The sequence below is a fragment of the Pristiophorus japonicus genome, chromosome 18 (genome assembly GCF_044704955.1).
Source record: "Pristiophorus japonicus isolate sPriJap1 chromosome 18, sPriJap1.hap1, whole genome shotgun sequence".
NCBI lineage: Eukaryota > Metazoa > Chordata > Chondrichthyes > Pristiophoridae > Pristiophorus > Pristiophorus japonicus.
The window spans coordinates 107335827-107361491 of record NC_091994.1 but is presented as its reverse complement, the minus strand read 5'-3'; the positions used below and the strand labels follow the sequence as shown (position 1 = coordinate 107361491).

At 41.0% G+C, this 25665-nt stretch overlaps 1 protein-coding gene across 10 annotated transcripts in view; it reads left to right on the top strand.

Annotated features, from left to right (window-relative positions):
* rerea (arginine-glutamic acid dipeptide (RE) repeats a) overlaps nucleotides 1-25665 on the top strand; it is a 564590-nt gene that overhangs the window by 50506 nt on the left and 488419 nt on the right. Inside the window, exon 1 of one of the 10 annotated variants that reach the window (XM_070860495.1) lies at nucleotides 24567-24584. The exons of the other annotated variants lie outside the window; for them this stretch is intronic. The gene's annotated coding sequence lies outside the window, so the exon portion shown is untranslated. Of the gene's footprint in view, nucleotides 1-24566; nucleotides 24585-25665 lie in introns of those variants that run through there. 10 annotated transcript variants of the gene reach the window in all.

Genomic DNA, 25665 nt, shown 5'->3' with positions numbered 1-25665 from the left:
GTTTTCTGTGGAAACTCTAGTTTTAATTTTTTTAAATTCGGAGTAAAAGTCAGTTTGAAAGCTCACCTCAGTTATAATTGCAATATTTTACAGTTCGCCCCCTGGATTGCTAAAGCCATTTCTGGCTGCTGTTTTGGTTATCTGGTGTTTCCAGGTCGAATGGTATCTTGACGTATGTCTCTACATTGCAAGCTTTTTTAGCTTTTCTTTTGAGTTTCTTGTGCTTTCATAAAGAGTGTTCTTTCTCAGCTGAACTGCTCTTTGAAGGCTAGGTCTATACAGCAGCTATGATTGTGGGACTGCCAATATCCAGGTACATGAAGCTCTTATGGCGGATCTGTCAAAAATTGCAAATAGCACAAGTTCCTAAATATGCAGAGGTGAGCAGATGAGAGTGGACGATCAGTTCAAGAGGGGTTATTTAAAAAAAAAATGTTAAATAGATTTTTTACATAGCTTGAACTGTCAGGGTAAACTATTCCCGAGTGCACAGCATCTACAAAAATTTCTATCCACTTGAGGATGCCTGACACTTCAAAAAGTGTGGAATTGTATGGCAGTACTGTGTTGTTTCTGGGAAGATACTGATCTTTATCAAATGCAAGCGATCAGGGTGAGAAGGTTAGCAACAGAGTAAATATCTTAAGCTGTCAAGAGATTCATATGGTAGATCTTCCTGGCACACACTTCACTAGTTTCATTTCTTTCAAAAAACTGAAAAAGATTAGCATGATTGACAGCACTATAAATCATTACTTTTAGAATTTCATATAAATCTCTGTTTGACATCCTGTACTGTTGTTTCTGCTGAATATGCTTTCTTGGAGTATCTGAAAAGTCAGTATTCATTACCTAAAATGCTCAGTTTAAACAGTATAAAATTACTTGCTTTATATCTGCAGTGAAAAATGATTGATACCTGACTATCGCTCCCCTTTTGTTTATTCTAAATTTAATCTTGCATTCAATGATTCTTTGAAAAACAATAAATTGTTCCTCTCCCTCCAAACCATGTCACTTTGAGGTTTTTTTTTCCAAATTTAAGAAAGGCTTAGTTTGAACTTGATCATTTTTGGGAGGGCTTGGAGTCTGATTCGGCAGGATGTGCTAATATACATGGGGACAAAATTGCCCTGTGTCCCGCTTGGGGGCGATAACCTTCTGGGGCCGGGACTTTGTGCCTGGCGTGGAATTGCCCTTACCGCCCCTGAGAAGCAGAGTGCAATCTCCCTCGTTCCACTTCCTTTCGGGGTGGTAACCGGGGCACTACTGGGGCGGGGAATAAAGCCGTATGTGGATGCTTCGCTTAAAGGGAAGGGCCGCTGCGCACTCTGCACAGCCTCTGATGGCCTCCATTGGGCCACCAGGGCAGCCTGTGACCGGGCCAGCAGCCTGGCACCCAAGACGGGAGTGCCTGGCTGCACGATGGCGGCTCGGACCAAGCTAGGTCCGTCATCGTCGAGCTGACCCGAGAATCGGCCGGCAAAAAAAAGATGGCGGCCCGGGGTGCGAGAGCCCTCCCCTTTAAGGAGCGCCCCGAGAGCGGATGTTGGCCAGCTTTGTGGCCTGCGGGGCAATTTCCCCCGCGAGGCGGTAAGGGGTTGGCGCGCAAGCCGATTATGTCATCGCTGGTTGTGCGGTGGTTCCGGGGGTGAACCGCGGGGCATGGTGGTGCCATGGCAGCACCTCCACAAACTTCCGGGCAATTTCCCGGGAGGTGGTAGCGCATCCCTCCCTGGGCGAAAACTGTCTCCCCGTTCGCGCCCCCCACCCCCCGGAGGCGTTAACGGGGCTATAAAAAGAGCCAATTTTACCCCCAAGGTTTTTTAAGTGGGGGATGAGGATTATTTTAAAGTTATACAAGGCACAAAAAGTTGGTGCTCAAGGTTTCACATTAATGAAATTATTATATAAAGCACATGTCCACGGTTAAGTCCATGTTTTTAGTCATCACAGGCCCAGTAATATTGCTTCTCCGCTAGTGTAGATACTGTATCTATCTAATCTGCGACTGGCCAGTCAGGTCATACAGCAGTTGGGTCAAGTTGGAGTATGCTGAGCATCGGTATCCAAACCATCAGCGGCTGCCAGCACAGAAATTGCCAAAGAAACAGAACGAAGCCCCCACCAAAAACTGAAACTGTATATCAAATAAGATACCAAACCAGAACCTAATCTCTATTTATAGAAGGGTTGTAAACTTCCTGAGCTTTGTTCTCCGAGTTTATGACGTCACCCGAACCACTCGATTAGATTACTGGCCAACAGTCGCGCCCACAGCTGTCCATTATTTTATATTTATAGAATTGTATAGCTTGCTGCAGCACAATCTAAGGAATGCACAGATAAAGAGAGTACTTGTCTTGCTTGGTGTGTCAAGCCAACAAGTGTGTGAGTTTTCTTTTCAAATTGACTGCCACACTTAACAGTTGGTCCTCAACTTAGGTTTGTTTTGGCCCCCAAGACACTGAGTTTTCCAAGTTGTTTGAAATATCAACTCTATGGGCCCGAAATTGCGGAGGGCCCCCGCCCGCCCAAGTGCCGCCCAAAGGACCACGGATGGCCGCTGACGTACCTGAAGGTTCTTTGGGCGGGATATTCATCAACAAGGTCCCGCGAAGGCCGGCGGGCGGCAAATGAGGGATGTACGCCGCCAATCTGGGCGGCAGTCGGTGGGAGATCCCATTCTTGGCGGCAAAGGTGACGAGGATGGAGTCGGGCCCACGGAGGGTCAAATAGCTGAAAATAAAAATCATCAGGAAAAAATTAAAAAACTATCGCAATACCTACAGGGCCCCCATCCAGGTAAGTCGCTGTGGGGAAAAAAAAATGTTCACTAACCCTTTTTTTCAGGATCTTCAGACTTACCATCGGGGACAGACCAGCCTCCAGCCTGCGGTCCACCCACGTTCTGGCGCCACTCCCGCCTGCAGGAATCTGGGAGCTCAGTTGCGCCACTCGGCCGTCCGCTGACGTCAGCGGGCGGTTCCCGGCGGCTCTCCCCTCCCGCCTGCTCCAGGCCACCTTGAAAGTGGCACTGGGCGGATCTTGCAGAGGAATGTCGGCGGGAGTGGGCGGTAAGTTGATCAAGTTCGGGCCCTAATTGTTACTGGTTCCTTGAAGTCACAGTAAAATGCAAGATTCTCATCAATCTTGGTTGTAATTTTTAACTTGGCTTGCTTAGCTTTACTATTTGAAGCCAGAGAACAATCATTAACTTAGAAAACTGATGTTAAAAGATCATAAATGTTTTAAAGAATGAAGGGCACTGGTTATATTTTTGACCAAATCAATTGCACAATATGTCCACAAACATGTGCTGGTACATAAATAACATGATTGATCCCCAGTTGGTCGCTGGCAATTCGAGCAAACTAAAATATTGGATTGATAATGGCATAGTTTTAATTAAGAACTGCTGGCTGCTTTAAAAATTACGCAGTCTACATTTTTGCACTGTTTTGCTTTACTAATGTTCCTAAATCGCCCAATTGATGCCTAAAATGAGATGTTTGCATGAGACGTTAAACCAAGGTCCAGTCTGCCCTCTCAGGTGGATGTAAAAGGACCCATGGCACTATTTTGAAGAAGAGCAGTGGAGTTATCACCGATGTCCTGGCCAATATTTATCCCTCAACCAACATAACAAAAACAGATCATCTGGTCATTTTCACATTGCTGTTTCTGGGAGCATGCTATGCGCATATTGGCTGCCGCGTTTCCCACATCTCAACAGTGACTACACTCCAAAACTTCCCTTACCCGGCACCCTCGGGACTTGGCCTGTGCCGAATAAGGGATTTTGCTGGACGTGGGGAGGTCATGTGTTATAAGGGGAGCAACACTATACAAACCGTTTTTACAATTTCATTGGTAAAAAAAACAGACCATGTCTTCATTTCTGTGTCATAGTGACCAAGTACACACATTATTGTGTACATTAAATGTAATTTTTACAACTTTCATGAACTCCAATCACTGGCCTGACCCCGCAATCCACCGCGCCCCCACCCTCCATGATCTCTCTGCCGCACTCCCAGCCCCCAGCTAGCCAGCCCCGATATCCCTGCCGTTCCATTGCAAACTCCTCCCGACTCTGCGTTCTCTTCCACTGCCGCCGATTTCCCTCCCGCCCCCCGCCCCCCCCCCCCCCGTGGCCTTCCTCGCTATGCCGCACTCACAGTCCCCAACCCCCAGATTCCAGGTTGGGGGCTGGGAGTGGGGTAGCGAGGAAGGCCGCAGTGGGTAGGTGGGGGGGGGGATCAGCGGCAGTGGAAGAGATCGCGGAGTTGGGAGTCCGGCGGAGTTTGCAGTGAAGCGGTCGGGGATATTGGGGCTGGCTGACTTGGGGATGGGAGTGTGGCTGAGAGATCATGGTGGTGTGAGGGAGAGGGGGGGGGGATCGTGGGGTCAGGCCAGCGATTGCGGGAGTCAGCAGTGAGGAAGGATTTCAATTTGTTCATGTCGGAGGACCCGGCTGCGTTCTGCGCATGTGCCCCCCGCCGGCGATGGGAATGATGCCAAACGAGGGGTGGTGCAAGGGAGGTCCAACCTGTACTTCATTGGCTGTAAAGCGCTTTGAGACGTCCGGTGGTCGTGAAAGGCGCTATATAAATCCAACTCATTCTTTCTTTAAACCCCTCCATTACCATGGGGATTTGAGATAACCTTGTTATTTAGAACCCAAATACTCAAGTCGAGGTATGAGTGAGAACTTGTTTCTTTCTTTTCATTGAGCAGTTTCTCTTCTCCTTTAAGACTTTCATGCGATGGGGCCATGATGGAAGGGCACACCTTGTAAAATATATTTTTGGTCTTGTGATTACTCTTTGCGAGGTGTTATTAAAGAAAACATTATGTTCAAATGATTATTCCTCTCCTCCCCCTGCCACCCCTCAAACCAGCCCGAGCGGTCATGATATCTTACTTTGAAATGAAGAAATTGCTATTTAAACAAATGATCCCGTTATCTAGTCTATATTTAATTTACTCAACACCTGTATGCAGTTTATCCGTACTGTTAATTTAGATGAACTGTACTTCAGAGGCTTCTTTTATTTCTCTCGCCAAAGTCTGTAGTGGAGGTCACAATAGTGCTGAGCCCACGAGAACAAGGTACAATCCTGTTAGGAATTAATGCTGAGCAGTAAGCATGATTAAAGAAATCACATTTTATATTCTTTGGACCATGTGTGCAACAATTTGGCACTAAACGGGACCTGCTGCTTAATGAAGAACAGGTATTAGATTAGAGTACAACTGGAAAATGGGTCTGCATGCCCGAGTTTATGTACAGTCTAAATAAATATGCTGCATAAATCAAATTAACAAGCCACTTGCACCTTTACTAACAGTTTTAAAAAGCATATACATCAAGTAAAATACTTGTTATCAGTTACGAGTGAGCAGTTAAACCCGATGAGGTAGGCTTAAATTAATGCTGGTAATTCCCTACTTAACACCATTGTGGGAGCACCATCAGCATGAGGACTGCAGTGGTTCAAGAAGGCCCATCATCATTATCTCAGGGCAACTTGGGATGACCAGTAAATGGAGCCTTAACAGCATAACCCACTCCCCAAGAACAAATAAAAAATACCCTGCAGTAGTTGTGGATGACTCTTCCCTGAGGAGGTGCATTCTGTAAAACAACAACAACTAATTGTATTTATTTACACCTTTAATGTAGTAAATCATTCTAAGGCACTTCACAGGAGTGTTACAAGACAAAAAATAATTTTGACACCGAGCCAGATGAGAAGAAATTATGGCAGGTAACCAAAAGCTTGGTCAAAGAGCTAGGTTTTAACATCATAACATAAGAAATAGGAGTAGGCCATTTGGCCCCTCTAGCCTGCTCTGCCATTCAATAAGGTCATGGCTGATCTGATCTTGGCCTCAGCTCCACATAATCCTTGACTCCCTTATCGTTCAAAAGTATGTCTCTCTCCATTTTAAATATATTCAATGACCCAGCCTCCACAGCTCTCTGGGGATTCCAAAGATTCATAACCCTCTGAGAGAAGAAATTCCTCCTCATTTCCGTTTTAAATGGATGACCCCTTGTTCTGAAACCATGCCCCCTAGTTCTAGATTCTCCCACGAGGGGGAACATCCTCTCTATCTACCCTGTCAAGCCCCCCTCAGAATCTTATACATTTCAATAAAATCACCTCTCAGTCTTCTAAACTCCAATGAGTATAACCTGCTCAACCTTTCTTCATAAGACAACCCCTTCATCTCAGGATTCAACCCAGTGAACCTTCTCTGAACTGCCTCCAATGCAAGTATATCCTTCCTTAAATAAGCAGACCAAAACTGCACGCAGTACTCAAGGTGTGGTCTTACCAACGCCCTGTACAGAAGTGGCAGGACTTCCCTACTTTTATATTCCATTCCCTTTGCAATAAAGGCCAACATTCCATTTGCCTTCCTAATTATTTGCTGTATCTGCATGGTAACGTTTTGTGTTTTATGCACAAGGACCCCCAGATCCCCCTGTACCACAGTATTATGTAATCTCTTCCTATTTAAATAATGTGCTTTTTTATTTTCCTACCAAAGTGGATATCCTCATATTTTCCCACATTATACTCCATCTGCAGAATTTTTGCTCACTCACTTAACCTATCTATATCCCTTTGCAGATTCTTTGCGTCCTCCTCACAACTTGCTTTCCTACCTATCTTTGTATCATCAGCAAATTTGGCTACATTACACTCGGTCCCTTCATCCAAATCATTAATATAAATTGTAAATAATTGAGCCCCCAGCACTGATCCTGTGGCATTCCACTAGTTACAGTTTGCCAACCTGAAAATGAACCATTTATCCAGACTCTCTGTTTTCTGTTAGCCAATCCTCTATCCACACTAATATATTACCCCCAATTCCGTGAGCTCTTATCTTGTGCAGTAACCTTTTATGTGGCACCTTATCGAATGCTTTCTGGAAATCCAAATACACGACATCTACTGGTTCCCTTTAATCCACCCTGTTCGTTACATCCTCAAAGAACTCCAGCAAATTTGTCAAACATAATTTCCCTTTCATAAAACCATGCTGACTCTGCTTGACTGCATTATGATTTTCTAAATGTCTTGCTACTACTTCCTTAATGATGGACTCCGACATTTTCTCAATGTCAGATGTTGGGCTAACTAGTCTATAGTTTCCTGCGTTCTGCCTCCTTTCTTAAATAGGGCTGTTATATTTGCGGTTTTCCAGCCCGTTGGGACCTCTCCAGAATCCAGGGAATTTTGGTAAATCACAACCAATGCATCCACTATCTCTGCAACCACCTCTTTTAAGACCCTAGGATGCAGGCCATTCGGTCCAGGGGTCTTGTCCACCTTTAGTCCCATTAGTTTGCCCAGTACTTTTTCTCTCGTAATAGTAATTATTTTGACTTCCCCCCCCCCCCCCCCTGCCAAATAGTCCCTTAATTATCAATTTTTGGGATGCTTTTAGTGTCTTCTACCGTGAAGACCGATACAAAATATTTGTTCAAAGTTTCCGCTATTTCCCTGTTTCCCATGATTAATTCCCCAGTCTCATCCTCTAAGGGACCAACGTTTACTTTAGCTACTCACTTCCTTTTTATATATCTGTAGAAGCTCTTACTGTCTGTCTTTATATTTCTTGCTAGTTTACTCTCACAAGCTATCTTCTCTCATTTTTTTAGTCGTCCTTTGCTGGTTTCTAAAAATTTCCCAATCCTCTGGCCTTCCACTGTTCTTCGCAACATTGTATGCCTTTGTTTTTAATTTGATACCATCCTTTACTTCCTTAGTTAGCCACGGATGGTTCATCCTTCTGAGTCTTTTTTTCTCACTGGAATATATCTTTGCTGAGAGTTATGAAATATCTCCTTAAATGTTTGCCACTGCTTTTCTATAGTCTTGCCCTTTAATATATTTTCCCAGTCCACTTTAACCAACTCTGCCTTCATACCTTTGTAATTACCTTTATTTACATTCAGGACACGAGTTTGAGACCTAGCTTTCTCACCCTCAAACTGAATTTGAAATTCTACCATGCTATGATCACTCTTCCCAAGAGGATCCTTTACTACGATATCATTCATTAATCCAGACTCGTTACACATTACCAGCTCTAAAATAGTCTGCTCCCTGGTTTGGCTCCATAATGTATTGTTCCAAGAAACCATCCCGCATATACTCTATGAGCTCTTCCTCAAGACGACCTTTGCCAATTTGATTTGTCCAATCAATATGAAGATTAAAATCGCCCATGATTATTGCTGCACCTTTCTTTCAAGTCTCCATTATTTCTTGATTTATACTCTGTCCTACAGTGTGGCTACTGTTTGGGGGCCTGTAGACCACTCCCACCAGTAACTTATTTCCCTTATTGTTTCTTATCTCCACCAAACTGATTGTACATTTTGATATTCTGAGCCAATATCATTTCTCACTACTGCACTGATCTCATCCCTTATTAATAGAACTACCCCACCTCCTTTACCTTTCTGCCTATCCTTACAAAATGACAAATGCTCTTTAATATTCAGTTCCCATCATTGGTCACCTTGCAACCAAGTCTCTGTAATGGCAATCAGATAATACCCATTTATTTCTATTTGTGCTGTCAACTCATCTATCTTGTTACGAATGCTGCATGCATTCAGATATAGAGCTTTTAATTTTGTCTTCTGTCTATACGCTCTGTCCCTTCCAGTCACACTCTGGTTATCATTACACCTATCGCTATCCTGCACTTTTGCCGCCTTCTTTCTCTTTGACTTTTAAAATTTTTAGAAACCAGCAAAGGACGACTAAAAAAATGAGAAGAAGATAGCTTGTGAGAGTAAACTAGCAAGAAATATAAAGACAGACAGTAAGAGCTTCTACAGATATATAAAAAGGAAGTGAGTAGCTAAAGTAAACGTTGGTCCCTTAGCGGATGAGACTGGGGAATTAATCATGGGAAACAGGGAAATAGCGGAAACTTTGAACAAATATTTTGTATCGGTCTTCACGGTAGAAGACACTAAAAGGATTTAAGGAGCGTCTTGAAGGAAGAAAGAGAGGTAGAGAGGTTTAGGGAGGGAGTTTCAGAGCTAAAGGCAAGGCCACTGATGGTTGAGCGATTATAATCAGGGATGCTCGAGGGCAGAATTTGAGGAGCGCAGATATCTTTGTGGGGGGGGGGGGGGCTGTAGGAGATTACAGAGATAGGGAGGGATGAGGTCATTATTTGTAAACAAGGATGAGAATCTTAACCCTGAGCCAATGTAGGTCAGCGAGCATAGGGGGGATGGGTAAGCGGGACTTGGTGCGAGTTAGGACACGGGCTGCCGGGTTTTGGCTGACCTCAAGTTTACATAGGATAGAATGTGGCAGGCCAGCCAGGAGTGCGTTGGAGTTTTGACAAACTATAGCTCAGATCTCAGTTCATGAGTTTGAGGGATTTTTTTTAAAAGTCACTCTGAAGGAACTGGAGGCAATTGAGGTAATCATGTTTTACCAACATATTCAATATGTAGAAACCACTTCTGAACATCGAGACCCCACTTGGATTACTTAAGTTTAAAAAAAATCCACATCATAATCCCATTAAATTCTTTAAAGTGCTTGCAATTTGCTAGTCCACAATCATTCAACAGGGGAAGGTTTAATGTTACTCGGTTTTATACAGGATTTAAGTTTCCACTTGATGCACTGACTGTTTAATGTATATTTTGAAGAGCTGCTTACAGCTGCTTCTCCTCTCTTCACCCCCCCCCCCCCTCCACGAGAGACTTAATTTAGAAATGATTAACAAAAATGTAGTAATCTTGAGTCTTCCTGCCTTCAGTAATCAAACACAATGTTTTCTTCTTCAAACCTCCGCATAAATTGAGACCTCTGTGTACAGTAATTATAGTGTCAATGCAGCCACACTCCTTGCAGAAGATCATAAAGCTTCAGCCAATCTACAGGGAGGATGCACTGTAGCTTTGCGTTTCATGGTGAGTTATTCTGTAGTGGCAAAATCTCTCGTTAAAATTTTGTTTAGACTACATAATGACTATGTAAGTATATGAAGCAGCGACTGGATAAGCAAGATTATGCATGACTAAGATTTACTGGCGGCAGCCTGGGGATGAGTTCTTCATTTGTGTCTTGCTGGGAAAACTGAAAGCCTTTGAAGTTTCCTATCGTTGCTGGATGATGTGCTTTGAGGACATTTTTTATTGAATTTGGCACTATGCTTTTAGACTAAATATATAACTGGATGCCTGCTATTATCTTAAAAGTAGTAAATGTCTTTGCTAATGATTAGGGGTTCTGCTGGTTGAGTGCTTTAACTTCACAGTGAAATAAATGATTGTTGACACTAGAGGGCAGTGAGACTCAAGTCCTTTTCAGTAACACAATTTTTGCTGTAACTGTTCCAAGCTTGGCAGAATTAAAGGGCATCATCCTAGTTCTAAATAATTCTGTACGGGAATTGTTTTAAATGTTTCCATTGTTTTCCAACTGCTCTGTCTTTTTAAAAAAAAATTGAGAGAGAACTGAGAGAAATTTATCGGATTATTTCAACCTTTATGTAAACAATGACTCAAAAGAAATGCCAAAAATTGGACTCCAATTCTTAATGTTTGGATTTGGTTTGAAATCTGTTAATGTCTCTTTATCATGGGGTTTTAGAAACTTGCTTAAACTTAACGCATGTTTTTAATATTTATATCTTTGTAGTTGCTGTCACCCAAGGAAGATCCCCAGTATTGAGAGTTTCATATGGCGCAAATGAAATAGTTGTATCAGTGAAGTTGGATTGATTTTAGATGGTGATACGCTATATACTTGTTCAAAGGTACAGCAATTTACACTGATATAGCGCTTTTCAACTAAAAGAATGTACTTTAAAGGGGAACAGATGAACACTGAGCAGAAGGTGACAGCATTTGCGGGAGGGACCCATCAAAGAGGTAGCAAGATGGAGAAGTTTAGGAAGGCCATGGTGTAATGGCTGTAAAGCAAACATTTAACAGAGTACATTAACTGTAATATTTCATTTTATGTTTCAAACTGAATGTTCATTGACAGTTACCTGGTAACTGAGGTAGCACTGTATCTGCCATCGAACCAGATGTCCTTGCGTTTAATTCCCATGGCTACCTTGCTTATCCTTGCTGCTGATTGAGTTTTATCAGTTCTCACTCAAGTAGCTCACTGTGTGTTGATTGTCTTGCTTTGGCAGGACATGTAGCCTATTGTGGAAGAGGGCAGAACTGTTATGGTTTGCCTCACTGTAAGGAAAGGCTTGATCATTCATGAAGTGCATTGTTTTCACAAGGTTTATCTTCAAAAAGGGCTGGGAGGGAAGTTGAATCGAGCAATATGTTTATATTGTATAATTTGTTTATTCTATAGTACTGTTAATTCAGCACCATTGCAATCCCGAGTGGAAAAAGCCGTTAACACTTGTATTTTATCCTAGTGTTACGCAATTCAAAATGCTCTTTCCAGGCATGACCCAAGTTTGGAAGGGACAGAAACTAGAATTTTTATGTTGGCTGTGTTTTTTAAATTTCAAGTCCACACGGTATAAAACTTTCATACGCCCGCCATTGCGTTTTGCTAAAATCACAGTGACAGAATTGAAGTGGCATTGATGGTGGGTGTGGGATATTCCCAGGCTCAGATCATGTTGCTGTTGCAGCTGAAGTGGGCTATATTACTAAGTGTCTCGGGGAAGAAGAGGAGGGAAATTATGAAATATTTCTGATGCGTGCATTTAAAAAAGAACTTGCAATAGTGAGCCCCACAATAAATGAATGAAGCTGAAAACCGGAAGCCTTAACACAAGTGTCATTGTCGCCTTTATATATAGAGCAAATTATTGAGTACAATATGTCATGAACTTCATTAAAATTTTAGAGCTATTCAATTTTAAAAGGGATGAATAACAGAAACTAATATTAATACCCATTACTTTACATTACCAGATTAAAACATTAACAATAAAACTTTCCACTGCCCAAGGAGACATTCTGTGTTAGAAAGCTGTGCATGTGGAAAACATTTCACAGACTCCTAATTAAAATAGGGTTATCGCAAGGAAGGCTTGAGAAAAGTAGAACATTTCTGTTCTGTTTTTTAAGGGAGCGGACGTTCTTGTGCATCCGACTAGGTTCATATATTGAACCATAAGGGAGGAGGTTTGCTAGAAAGTAGAAATTTTGGACAAGTAAATGCATTAACGCACGTTAATACATCTGCACCTCTGAAAAAGACTCAGGACTGGAATTTCCAATGGCTTACTGCCCGGTTTCTGGATGGTACTAGCCATTGTGGGCACCTAAGCAGGTAAGCGGAAAATTCCCTACCTGAGTTACGCCGGCGGTTTCGAGGTACCGCTGGGGAGCGGACTGCGTGCACCGTACTGAGATCGCCCTGGCATGATATTTGGCTGAGCGGTGACCCGTAGGTGAGTATGAAAAGAAACGCCTACGAGGATCAGCAGAGCTGGGCGGTAAGTGAGTACCTCTGCAAGAAAAAGGTTCGTAATTGGTTTTTTTTACTAATTATTTTAAAAATCTGTTGTGGTTATTTAATTTTAAAAGGGTTGAGGATATTTTATTGATTTTCTTTTTAATGTGATGTTTTTTGTAAAAATATTTTTATTTTTCTGCTGCTAGGCCCAACCCGCAACCTCAGGGTAAATTTTTATTGATTTTTAAAAATTTATTGCCCATTTTCTTTAGGAATCGCCCAATTGTGACCCTAAATTGCACTTTTTCACCCAGAATGGGGGTGCAACGACCATGTTTTTCGCTCGGCGGATTAAAAAAAATTTGGGTTGAAGTTTACGCCGACGATAACCTTCCCAATCTTAGCGGTCTGGGTGGCATTCAGGCGCTGGCGGGCTGATAGGAAATTCTAGCCCTGAGTGTTGAATTGAAATGTAGCATTTCAGTTTTAATTGGGAGGCTCAGTCTGTAATTGGTTCGAGGAACCTGGAGTAAAAGGATGGAAATCTTTTCCAAAATTATAATGATTTGCTTTTAAAAGACAAAATATTCAAAATGCACAGTGGACAAGTCAGCATCTGATAACTCAGGTTATTTTGTTCTTAAATCGAATATGTTAAAATTTGCACCACCTTTGTGCTTTGCTTACTATCCCTCTTTATGCTCCATTAGTATCAGCTAACTTGTCACAGAGCAAGGATTAAATCTATTGGACCAGTTATACTGCCAGTTTTGCATCAGATGCAAAGTTTCTGTTGTGCTTCAATATAAAACCAGCCATATAGCTTGATTGGGTCAGATCAACCAACTCCCTTCACACTGCATCGTGACGAGCCCACCAACAGAGAGCCCAGCTTGCCTTTGACTCTCCCCTAACATTTTTTTTAATTCATTCATTCATGGGATGTGGGCATCGCTGGCAAGGCTAACATTTATTGCCCTCGAGAAGGTGGTGGTGAGCCGCCTTGAACCGCTGGTAAAAGTTAACCAGCATTTGAAAGGCAATAGGCAGAGAATAACTCAGGAGCTAGCAGAATCTGTTGGTTCCACGTTGCACTCGATAAGCATTGGTCTGCAGAAAAACTGTCTCGAGAAGTTGAAGGATACTTTGATGTTTGAGTAATGCCAACCTGCCTTCTCTCACTGATGCTGCGTGACTTGCTTGGTATTTCCACCATTTCATGCTTGTATTTGCTTTCCAGCCTTTTCTTTTTATCTCATCAAATTTATTTTAATAGTTTAATTTTACGAAAACAAAATTAGACTCCTAAAAGTCAGGTATTAATATTTAAATGTACTGACCAATATACTGGTTAACTTGTGACCTGAAGCTATGATGGCATGAAGTGTTATTGAAAAACAACGAATAAATGCTGAATACTTGAGATAAAATGCAATCCATCCATTCATCGTTTGTGGTTGGTTGGGAGTAGCTCCATCAAATTATATTTTTAAACAGGGATTGAAAAATCTTCATAACATTCTATTTATCTGTACATTATTAGTAAGTTGACTGAAATAATTCTGTTAAATGTTGCTGTGTGAATTTATGATAACTATCTCTGGATGCCCTCTAAGGATTTCAGTTCTGTACTCGTTGGAGAATCGTGGAAGTGACCTCTGTTCAGTGTTTATTTCTTGTTTCTTTTGATGCTGGGGATAGTGAAAAACTATTTTTGTGAGGCAGTAAGAATTTTCATGAGGTTGAAACTAATCTGTTGAAAAAGCACATATGGGAGGTACATTGTACCAAGTGGTACAGCACACCAGTTTACTAATGGACATCTTCATACTATAGCTTATGGTTCTGTGAAAAGAATAATAAATGGTAAATCCCTGAATCTGAAATACTGGTTCCTATTTTTATAAACTATCTTGATGAGAATCACAATGATATAATAGTATTTTGCAAGTGTTAGAACATAAGAATTAGGAGCAGGAGTAGGTCTCACTGCCCCTTGAGCCCGCTCCGCCATTCAGTAAGAACATGGCTGCTCTTCGACCTCAACTCCACTTTCCCGGCTGATCCCCATATCCCTTGATTTCCCCTCGAGTCCAATTATTCACCTATTAGAAAACCAGTAAATCAAAAGAATAAAACTTACATTAATGTGTTAACTTGTTGTTTTGATCAACGCTTTTCTTTTATACCAGCAGATCCCCTGTGCTATTACTCATGGTGAGTGAGTCTGTGCTGTTGGAGGGAAGGGGTGGTGGGGGTGGGGGCAGGATATGGAAATCGGAGAGGGGTGCACAGCTCAACTGAGAGTTTGGAAACAAGTTTATAAGCGTCCTCCTCGCCTTTTTTAAAAAAGACCCTAAAGTCTGTTTAATATAAAAGACAGAAAGCCAGAGTAAAACTGTGCAACATACCTTAAGAGAATTCTCCCAGGAGCGATAAAAAATAAAGAGGAAATTGGCCCTCAATGAAATAGGTTTAGAACCTTGGCGTCAAAGCTTGCTCATGCCTGATTAGGCATTTGGATGACTATTTCTTACCACGTCGACAGAGAAAAAGAAAGAAAACAAAAATGTGCCTGTAAGCTGAAAATAAGAAACTTGAAAAATACCCCTAAATAAAATAAGCCACAGTGGTGCGGGTGTGGATCAGTGACTGAGCGTGCTTGGTAGCTTACTGTTACAAGGATTAAAAAATGGGCCAGAAAGTCCACTAACATAATTCAGCTACAAACTATAGCCCCATGATTTTCTGAGATGGAGGCCTCCAGGCAAACAGGAAGAGATTCAAAAGCATGAAATACAGTTCTACAGGTAAGTTTAATGATACCCTGTATTGTGAAATATGTAATTTTTTTAATGTTCGAAATCTCATTTTTAGTACAATATATTTTGGTTACTGAGAAAACGAACATGGTGGTCAAAAGCTTTGCCCGATCGTGTCTCTTATTGGTGGACCTGGTACACTACTTGGTGTTGATGCCCCCCCGTATTCTTAGCATTTCCTATTTTGTTTTTATTTTTGCTTTTCTTGTGTTGAAATCCTCTATTTGTGATGGTTGCTCCTTTACGAATCTGAAATCCGCGCTAATCAAGAGCAAGTGTGACACAGAAATGTGTATGTAGGGTAGCGTGATCTCTAGGGTGTGACAGACCAAACACACCCTAAACACCTGTTTCTATACCATTTCTCTGTAATCTATATATTGTCAAAGTGAGCAAGTAACTATTCCGCCTCGACTTAAAGCATTAATGATGGGCGATGGAAACGTTCTGTTTTTTTCTCTCTCCGCTAATCGTTTTTAAATGTACAATAAATAGTTCTGAGAGCATGATCTCTGAGGTTTTTATACCCCCCGCTATCCCTTAATAAGATTTATTTGCTCTTGCAGTTAGAATTGAGATGTGTGAAGAGTCGTCTTCAGAGAAACAATAAATTGCTTGCTTTTTATACGTGTGTTTCTTGTTGCATTTCACCTATTTGAGACAGTTATTTACAATAAACTCCTGCTGATTATGCCTGTAATTAAATTAAGTGAAAAGAGAACGGCTGCCCCTGCAAGCATAACTACAGGATCTGCAAAATTACTGTGTATTACAGCTGAACTCACTGTCAACTTTTCAGATTTAATAACCATTTATTTTGTGTTTATAATCCTGCCAGCAGTTTTCAGACAATTCAGTTGAAAACTAAGAGGCAGTTGAAGCATTTTTATTTTTAGTGCATTTTAAGCTCGAGAAGCAAACCCTATTATGTACACGTACACAATCTGGTGTAGCCTTTCTTGTAACAGACGGCCTTCTGTCTAGTTTTGAGTAAAATAAGTCAGTGTTTCGTTTACATTCTTTCAAAAAAAAATTGTGTGTAAAAATTAATTCAAGTTCAGATTTGAATCAGCATTTTAAAAACCTGAACAGTGCAGTGAACATGTGTAAAACTAAATACACACAGCAGCTCTTCAACAGAATTATCTTGTTGACATTGTGTTTTAAGAGTTACAGAGGGCAGGTGTTTTGTCCCAATCCTTGTATTACAGTTTCAATCAACACTAAATACCCATCATAAATGACCAGTTAAAAATGATCGTTTAACATAACTTCTTTTTCCAATTTTTCACCCAATTGTTTACCCTTCCGTCTACCCGCAACTCCTTCCTGGGATAACGTTCCATAGGTGTCAGTAATTCTCTAGTATGCCACCCCTAGTGGCTGTTCTTCACTTTTTAATCATATACATTTTTTACCATAGCATTTTTTGGCAGGCTAGCCTGCCACTGGATGACAACAGCGAAACCCACCTGACACTCTTACAACCAAACACGCACTTTCAGCAGGGGTCACTGGATAGTGATCAGTGATCAGGAGCAGGAACCCTATCTGATTTCCCCCTGACTGTTGAGTCAATCTGATTAATAACCACAATTATAGCACAGAATGAGGTGGGAACCAGAGACCAGTCGATTACGTGTGGCTCAACTACTTATAACCGTAGCTAGTTAGCTGAACCATTGAGGGACGTAAAGATGGGTTTATGTTCGCATTGTCTCTTTTTTTTTCTAATTATTTTTAATTTTCTCTCCCATTTCCCTTTTTGTGAAGAACTGAGGTACAGTTCCACAAGAGCCAGCAGCTCTTTGGTACCTTGTCCAAGCACGTTGAGGCCAGAGACTGAGTATGCCAACAGGCTGCTCATCTATGAGCAGCATCACCGTCAAACCCAGTACTGCCTTCTCTTGAGATCCACATGCGGTCATTGTAGCAAGTTTGTGGATTGCGATCATGAGAGTCCTGGCTGTTGCTCACTTCACACCACCATCACCTTAGTCTGGGGTCACAGAGGATATATATAGTGGCACGCCGCCAATGCTTCTGGGTAAAACCAGCTACCTCTGTACAGGCCAGGGAATCGAACCTGAGAGTTTCCTGGTCTGCATGCTTTAGTATTGTAACAGAAGGTGTATTTATCTACTGAACCATTAAGGAAGCCATCTTTATGTTTTTTTGAAGTGTTGGGATTAAGAACGTAAGAACATAAGAATTAGGAACAGGAGTAGGCCATACGCTTCCTCGAGCCTGTTCCGCCATTCAATAGGATCAAGGCTAATCTTCGACCTCAATGCCACTATCCCGCCCGATCCCCATATCCCTTGATTCCCCTAGAGTCCAAAAATCTATATCTCAGCCTTGAATATGCTCAACGATTCAGCATCCACTGCCCTTTGGGGTAGAGAATTCCAAAGATTCACAATCCTTATTAAGATGGTTGTCTGCATGAAATGTATCTAATTTTAAGTTCCTTCTTACTGAAGTCTAAAAATGAGCACACATTATGATTGTTTTTCTTGCAGTTGTATAAATAGATTTTCTTCAATAATTTTACTATGTAAGCATTCTCCTTGCACGCATTTTTATCTTTTAATTTTTAAAAAATCCATCATGTTTTGCTCTTGTTTTTCTATTTGTAAGTTGAATCACGAATGTGGTTTTTGATAATGGTAATTACTTTACCCTTTTTACTTGACACCAGCATTATTCTTCTGTTCAGTGTTTTCTTAGGTGACTTGAATTTAGATTGTGTTCACAGATGGGAGTATGCAAGGGTTTAATTTTAGCTGTGTTTAATTGATAGGTAATGAGGCAGTGAAATAGAAGTAACTGGATATTTTTATCAGCAGATTTTGTTATTAAACATACCTTATTGATTTTCTTTTAATTCTGTAAATACGATCTTGGATTTTCACACAGCAAATTATAATACATAGAAAACAAAATTTGTTGCTGCTTCATTATAAATCCCAAAAGGATATGATCTAAATTAGTTTAGTTGTTTCCGAGACTGGAGGCAGCATTTCTACGCCTCCAGTAGGCGCCAAAGGTTGCATTTAGTTTTATATTAGGGAGTGCTGTAGCATTGTTTTATTTATTTTAATAAAATATTAATCTACATTCAGCCTGTAGAGTATAATTTCTATCTCTGTAAAATATAGAGAGCTTCCTCCTCCCAACAGTGCACAGAGAACATAAATGCTAAAGGGCAGAACACTTGAGCCAAGTTGTTTCAATCCTTTATTTGTAGCAGGTTGGAATCCAAGGCTAAACTAGTGTAGCTGTTGTCATGAGCCAAGCCCTACATCGACACTGTTTCCTCCAGTTTTATAACTAAATCATTCACCTCTGTTCTGTAATAGTAAGTATCCACTGAAACATGCAGTACATAAACATAGTTTTATAAATTTCATCATACTTTATTTAATGCAATGTGGACTGCTGCATAGCTACCCTGACTAATAATTTGCATCAGGCCTAACATTGCAGGTATTGTAATCTATCTGTGCAGTATACTATATCCATTGTTTTAAGTGAATGAGTTGGCTCAGCATTGTTTGATTTGTTTCAACTGTCCTATTCGGTGCAGAATTGCATACTGCATTTTATCAGTATTGGTTGCCCATCAATCCATGATGCTGGCTTCGGTGAAATGTAATGATGTATGGGTAAACTATACAACCTGATGAATATATGTGGTGTTGTCAGCTAGCTCCATTGCTACTATATCTACCTAAAGTGTCAGCCTTATCTCACCAGTTGCTCTCTTGCCTCCAAGGCAGAAATTCATGGATTCAAGCCCCACTCCAGAGACTCGAGCATGTAATGTAAACTGATACTTCAGGGCAGTATTGAGGGAGTGCTGCACTATCAGGTGTGCCATTTTTTGATTGAGATGTTAAACCGAGACCCCATCCATCTATTCAGGGGGTGGTCATCACTGACCAAAAGATTAACATGCCAACACTGGTACTCTGCGACGAATGGCTCATTCATCACCAGACCCCTTAAAACATCACCATTATCTACAAGGCTCAAGTCGGTACAATGGTGGAATACTTACCGTGTGCCTGGATGGGTGTGGCTGCAACAACAGAAGCCCAGTGTTATGCAAGGCAGAGTAGTTGGCTTGATTGGCACTCTAGGCACTGGATTTAATGTTCACTTGCTGCACCACCATTGCATTGTGGTCTATCGACAGGGTGCACTGCGTCAACTCAAGTGTAATTCAACAGCACCTCCCTCGCCAGTGACCTCTACCAGTAAGAAATACAAGATCAGCAATGTCGTTGGAACATCATCATGGCCAAGTTTCCCTCCAAGTCACACACAGTCAGTCACTGTACCTAAATTGTCGGCAGGTCAGTGTCCTGGAATTCTCTACCTTGCCATTACCACCGGGATTGCAGCGGTTCAAGAATGGCCACTACCACCACCTCAGGGCAATAAATGCGACGTTGCCACGTTTGCCCACATTCTAAGAACAAATAAAATAAATTATTCAACATTTGGAGAAGAGCAGCGGAATTCTGGTGTGCTGGACAACATTTATCCCACAACTAATAGCGCCAAGCTATTATTTGGTCATTTATCTCGATGGGGTCTCGTTTAACATCTCAACCAAAACATGGCACCTCCAACAATGCAGCACTCCCTCAATACTGCCCCAAAGTATCAGTTTACATGACATTGCTGTTTCTGGGACTGCACTTTATACATGAGTGACTATAGTTCAAAAGTAACTCACTGGCTGTGATGCATTTTGCGATGTAAATGGGGCAATATAAATGCAAGATGTATCTTTCAATGGACTGCATTGGTATTTATAATTAGGGTTAGTAAATTTATTTTCTTAATTTCTGCTTTTGAAATTGGTGCTAATTAACCAACCCTTGAAAGGTTCTTGTGTTGGTGATGCTGGGTTTCGCTATGGAATACAGATACTCAGTTGCTGAGTCAGTAGATATCTGCGAGACCAGATCCACAAATTTACTTTCATGAAATCTAATGGCACATTGTAGACAGATTGCTTGTGGGTCTGTGATACTGTTGGTTCCATGAGCACGGGGGAATTTATACTGTGGAGTGCAGGAAGTATGGAGAGGAAGGCTTGAGTGTCTGCTGGTGGCTGCAAGCCTGCTGTATAAAAGTGCCTTTCGATGCACTACATTTGAACTACGTTAACAAATTATTTTTCATTTGGATTTTTTTTTATGGCAAACGTACGCTGATTTTCTGAAGTCCTGATGGTAGATAACAACGATCGCTGTTCTGAGTCCGACAGAAGGTCAGACTTGTATAATGGTTTAATTGCATAATGATCAAATGTAGCGCTTTGTCTCGCTCGAAATTCTAAGCCCTTTTTGAGGAAGAGGGAAAATCAGCTTGAATTGATAGAAAGTCTAAAGGAAATATTTGGCAGTCACACTTCCTTTGGCTTTCTTGTGCTGGTCAGAGTTCATTTAATGATTCTAAAACTATGAACTACTTTCTATTAAATAACTCAATGTTTTAATCTATTTTACTATTTTCTTTAAAGTTGTGATTGTATATAAAACAAACAAAAGCCAGATTTGCTTTTGTTTTTTTTTTAAAAGGGTCAAGCGACGAGACTGATAGACTCACTGTGTCTCAGTTTCAAGAAACTTAAGCTGTTCTTTCCTTGAAACGATGTAACTGAGGCATTGTTGCATTTTGGCAGCTTACCTATGCTGTTGATCAAGACTATCAAAAATCACATTAGTATAACAATACTTTTAATTGTTTTCACATTCAAGTAGTTTATTGCATGCTTTGTAGGATGCTAATTGAGTTCTGTAGGTATTTGGTATGTTTTCATGAGATTAAAAATGTAAAATTGTGGAAGGCTTAAATATATGAAAGACTTTGTATGTTTTAATTTAATACTCAAAATCCTGCTGGTGTAGGTTGACAAAAGGGAGTATTGCCTCATTTTAAAATGCCATTGAATCAGAGTTGCTCAGTAGCATGAAAATCAATCATGGAAACAATGGGAAGGGTTGTTAATCTTTTCTGTAATTTGTAAACATTATCTTATTAACTGGAATCTTGAGTGACTATGTTGGCTTTCATGCTGTTTGGATACAGCTGGTGGTTGGTGCATTTTACCTCGTCTTTCTTGAATCTTGGACGTATACCCTTGCTGAATTTATCAAATGAAGTTACAAGATATCTGAGGGCATCAGGGGCCATCTCTTCAGTGTCTAGCCAGACTCCTGAGTTATGTAGCTCAGTCATCCATGTGGTCCCCACTTCTCATTTACCTACAATGCTCCACTGAGTGAGCCATCTGTCTTCCTGTGTTCTTTCAAAGCTCATTGATTCCCTTGAATCTCCGGTGTTTTTTAAATGTATATTCTAGCAGACTTCAGCGGGTTTTAGATTGTGAGTTAAAATAGAACGTAACTGTCTGATTTAATCGGTGACTAAACTAGCTCTACTACTCTTGCTTATCTTTCATTCTCTGGGGCCATCCCATAGCACAATGCCCACTGTTACTGCTCAAACAAAAGGTGTTTTGATTTCAGGAGAAGTAAAGTTTTATTGTTTCAGTTACAGAGATTGTTAAGTGTCTACGATATTCAGCTGAGGCTGTCAGCTCCCCTGGCTACATGCTTAGGCCTGTAGAATGCAGAGTGCTTTGCTTGTAACTGCACCCGTTGTCTCCTTTCATTATCTGTTAATGGTGCTCAACATGACAGGGTTGTGTGATAAATGGAAGCTACAGTGAAACCCAGAGCTGGATTCTTTATCACTGAAAGCAGTGTTTGTGCTTCCACTGTAGCCACAGATATGTGTCGATACTGTATAATGCATATTAAATAACTAAATAACTAGCTCAGAAACACTACACTGCAGCTGTTTAATAGAAAATTGTATTGTGCTTTTAGCAAAGCCTGAAATGACTTAGTAATACACTGTCTGTTATTGGTCTCTGCTGACACACATCTGCAATAAAGGAAAGGAAAGGACTTGCATTTAGATAGTGCTTTTCACAACCTCAGAATGTACTAAAGCGCTTTACAGCCAATTTTGAACTGTGTAATACAGAGAAACACAGCAGCCAAGATCCCATAACAGCAATGAGATTCATGACCAGATAATCTTTTTTTAGTGAAGTTGGTTGAAAGATGAATATTGGCCAGGACACCAGAAGAACACTCTACTTCAAGTTATTGCCATGGGATCTTTTACATCCACCTGTGAGAGCAGACGGGTCTCGGTTTGATGTTTCAATTGAAAGACAATGGCTCTGACAATGCAGCGCTCTCTCAATACTGTGCAGAAGTGTGAGTCTGGAATTTGTGCTTAAGTCTCCGGACTGAGGCTTGAACCCACAACCTACTGATTCAAAGGCGAGAGTGCTACCACTAAACCGAGGCTGATGTCAGCCATGATCATATTGAATGGTGGTGCAGGCTCGAAGGGCCGAATGGCCTACTCCTGCACCTATTTCCTATGTTTCTATGATACCTCACCTACGTGGATGAATTTTGGCAGTCTTGGACTCTTGCACAAATGAATTTAGTACAGTGGAGTATAGATAAATGCTTAGCTAATTTGCTGAAGGATTGTTACACTTGGATCAGAATTTTATAACTCTTAATTCAACATAACCAAATAGAAAATGCTTGCTTCTCTTCCAACCCCCGTAAACATGGAGCATGCCAGTAAATAGTTGATATTCAGTCTGCTGAGCATTAAATAATTGAAAAAACATGTCCCACTTGAAACAAATCTTACGCACCAGGGGTGATTGAGACTAGTTGGGTCTAATAAAATGCAGGGATTAGATCAGGTATGTGGCCGTTTATCTGGAGCTGTGACGTTTGTTAATTGGAACATGTGATAATGTAACATGTTTAAATAAAAATATATACTCCATTTCCCATGTGAATAAATTGCAACATCATACAGGCCTATCCATGCAATAGGTGAGATTTTAAAATCATCTTCACTGGTGTAAATGGTCCTTTATCCTTCAATAGCTTGTGTGTTGTCACTGTTTTATGTCTTGCTCGTGAGAAGTGACTTGAATTCAGATCTTTGGAATGCAGAATCAATTAAACTCAATAGTTAAAGATTTGTTATCACTTATTTATGGTAAAGGGTTAATATATATATTAATATTGATTTCAATGGCTGTTGTAGCGCCCAGCGTACTAAACACAGCTGCACAGCTCAATATGGCTGTTGCAGTGTCGAGCTGAAGAATATCTTCTCAAACCCTGCTTTTAAAATATAATGGTTCAAACAATGGGAAACTAAGTGGTTAGAAACAAAGTATATTAATGCTAATTTAGTCAAGTGGTTCTGTTTATTGACCTGGTGTAAGGTTATTTAAAAACCCAACACAAACTACTTTGGAAAATTTTGTGTTCCCCTCTCCAGTGAGCTTCAATCATAGTACTCCAGAATGAATGAATGCTTTGTTGTTGGGAGTAATAGTATTCATTGCCGTTTTCTTATTCCCCATGTACATCCATAGTTGATTAGAAAAATTGTCTTTGATTAATTCAGGGTTGAAAATAGCATGCCTGCTGCTGTGGTTGTGAGAGTTTGGGATTGATTTCATCGATGACAGGTGTGGAACACTTACAAAGCCACTTGGTTATGGAGCTTATTTTCAAGCAGCATTTTTCCCATGAGGCACCTCTTATTGAGAGGCTAATGTACAGTGTGTCTCGCAGCGCAGCAGGCTAAAGCTACGTGGTGTTCAATTTTTATTGATCTGTCATGCTTTCAGAGCGAGAGAGGCATAACTGTTGATAAGCTATCCTGATAAAAAATTATTTTGTGTGTCTTTCATTTATCGTCATAACATGAATTTTGGAGACATTATGTTTTAATTAGCTGCCATTTAAACATGTCCTTGTTCAGTCTAACAGCACAGAAACGTAGGCTAGCTCTGCTGCTTTGAATTGTCAAAATACACTTGACAAACAGTTCTTTCCCCCTCCCGATCCTTTTTTGATCTGCGTATGTTCATCTGAGCAGTGCATTAATATTCCACACAATAGCTATGGATCTGAGATGCAGATGACTCCAGGGATACTGTCTCTAATATCTTGCTTGCTGATGCATTTTCTGGCTGACCATGCCATTAAGAACAGTCATCAATCACAATCCAGCTCCTTTGTGTGTATGACTCCAGTCCTGGTTTTTCCTGGTGCTTGTTGTTGGAGGTTTGTTCTCCTTCACTGGTGTCTGGATAAAGAAGACTACGTCAGGCATGTGGGGTGTCTGCAGCACAGCTGAGCGTAGAGTGTGAAAGAAACCACAATCTGCACTGACTCCGGTAACCATTCAGCTCTGATTTCCTTTGCTGTACATGTACAACGGTGTGCTCTTTTTAACTTGGCAGCTCTGTCCTGGCCAAGCTTGACTGAGAAGCAAAGCAGCAGGCCTCTTTGTTAGCAAGTGCCTTCTCTCCATGGGCTGTGGCTGTTAACGGATACAGCAGCGCTGACATTGTTTAGCCTGGTTGTTGGATTAGGCCCAGGCCACGGAGAAGGTCCACTGGGGTCAGCTGAACAGCTGCTAGAATTGCGGTAAAGTTGTTGCTGTCACCTCAAGGAATTTTGAAGATTAACAGATTGTACAGACTAGGCTGAGAGGAAGGGCTGGCATGAAAAAAAATGAAAGCTGCAACAAAAACCTTTTCCTTTCAGTTAGCTCTTTTATCACTATTTTTCTAATGTGGTAGAACTTGTGTGGGAGTGTCTGGAAGTGGAATGTCTTTTATGTTTTTGTCTGGTAACTGTACAAAGTATGTGATTAGCTTTTTATCATGTGTTTACACAATACCTTAGATCTAGCAAACACTGGCCATGAAAATAGGACCTGCTTGACCTGTTAATGTAGAAGGTTTGTTTTGTGGAGGAATCAAAAAGCTTTATTGCCTTTGTCTCATTGTTATCTCCATGCTACTGTGTTGCACATGTGTCTCCGATCACTCCGGAGCACAGCGTGTCTCGTCAGCCACCCAGCAGTATTAATTATACACAAAGAGAAAATTAAAAAGAAGAAAAAGACTGTTTTGTATACACACACAAAAAAAACACTACTCTGGAACTATTGATAGAAAAGCTTCCGAAACCTAGAGTACTTGAGTGATTATTGTACTTTGGCAATCGGTGCTTGGCAGGCAGCTCGAGGAATGTCATTCGATCTGACTGCATGATAGAATTGGCTAGGATTACATTAGTGTTTTCTATGGCTGTTGAAAGTGATGCATCAGCGAGTGGTCTTCAGTGACAAATTTTAACGACTTGGTCTGTTTGTTTTAGTGGGTTTATGCATTAGCGTGTTTGCTTGAGTTTTGTTTCATGTTTCTAAGCTTCAACTCTTAAGTGTGTCTGAGATTACAGCAGGATCTG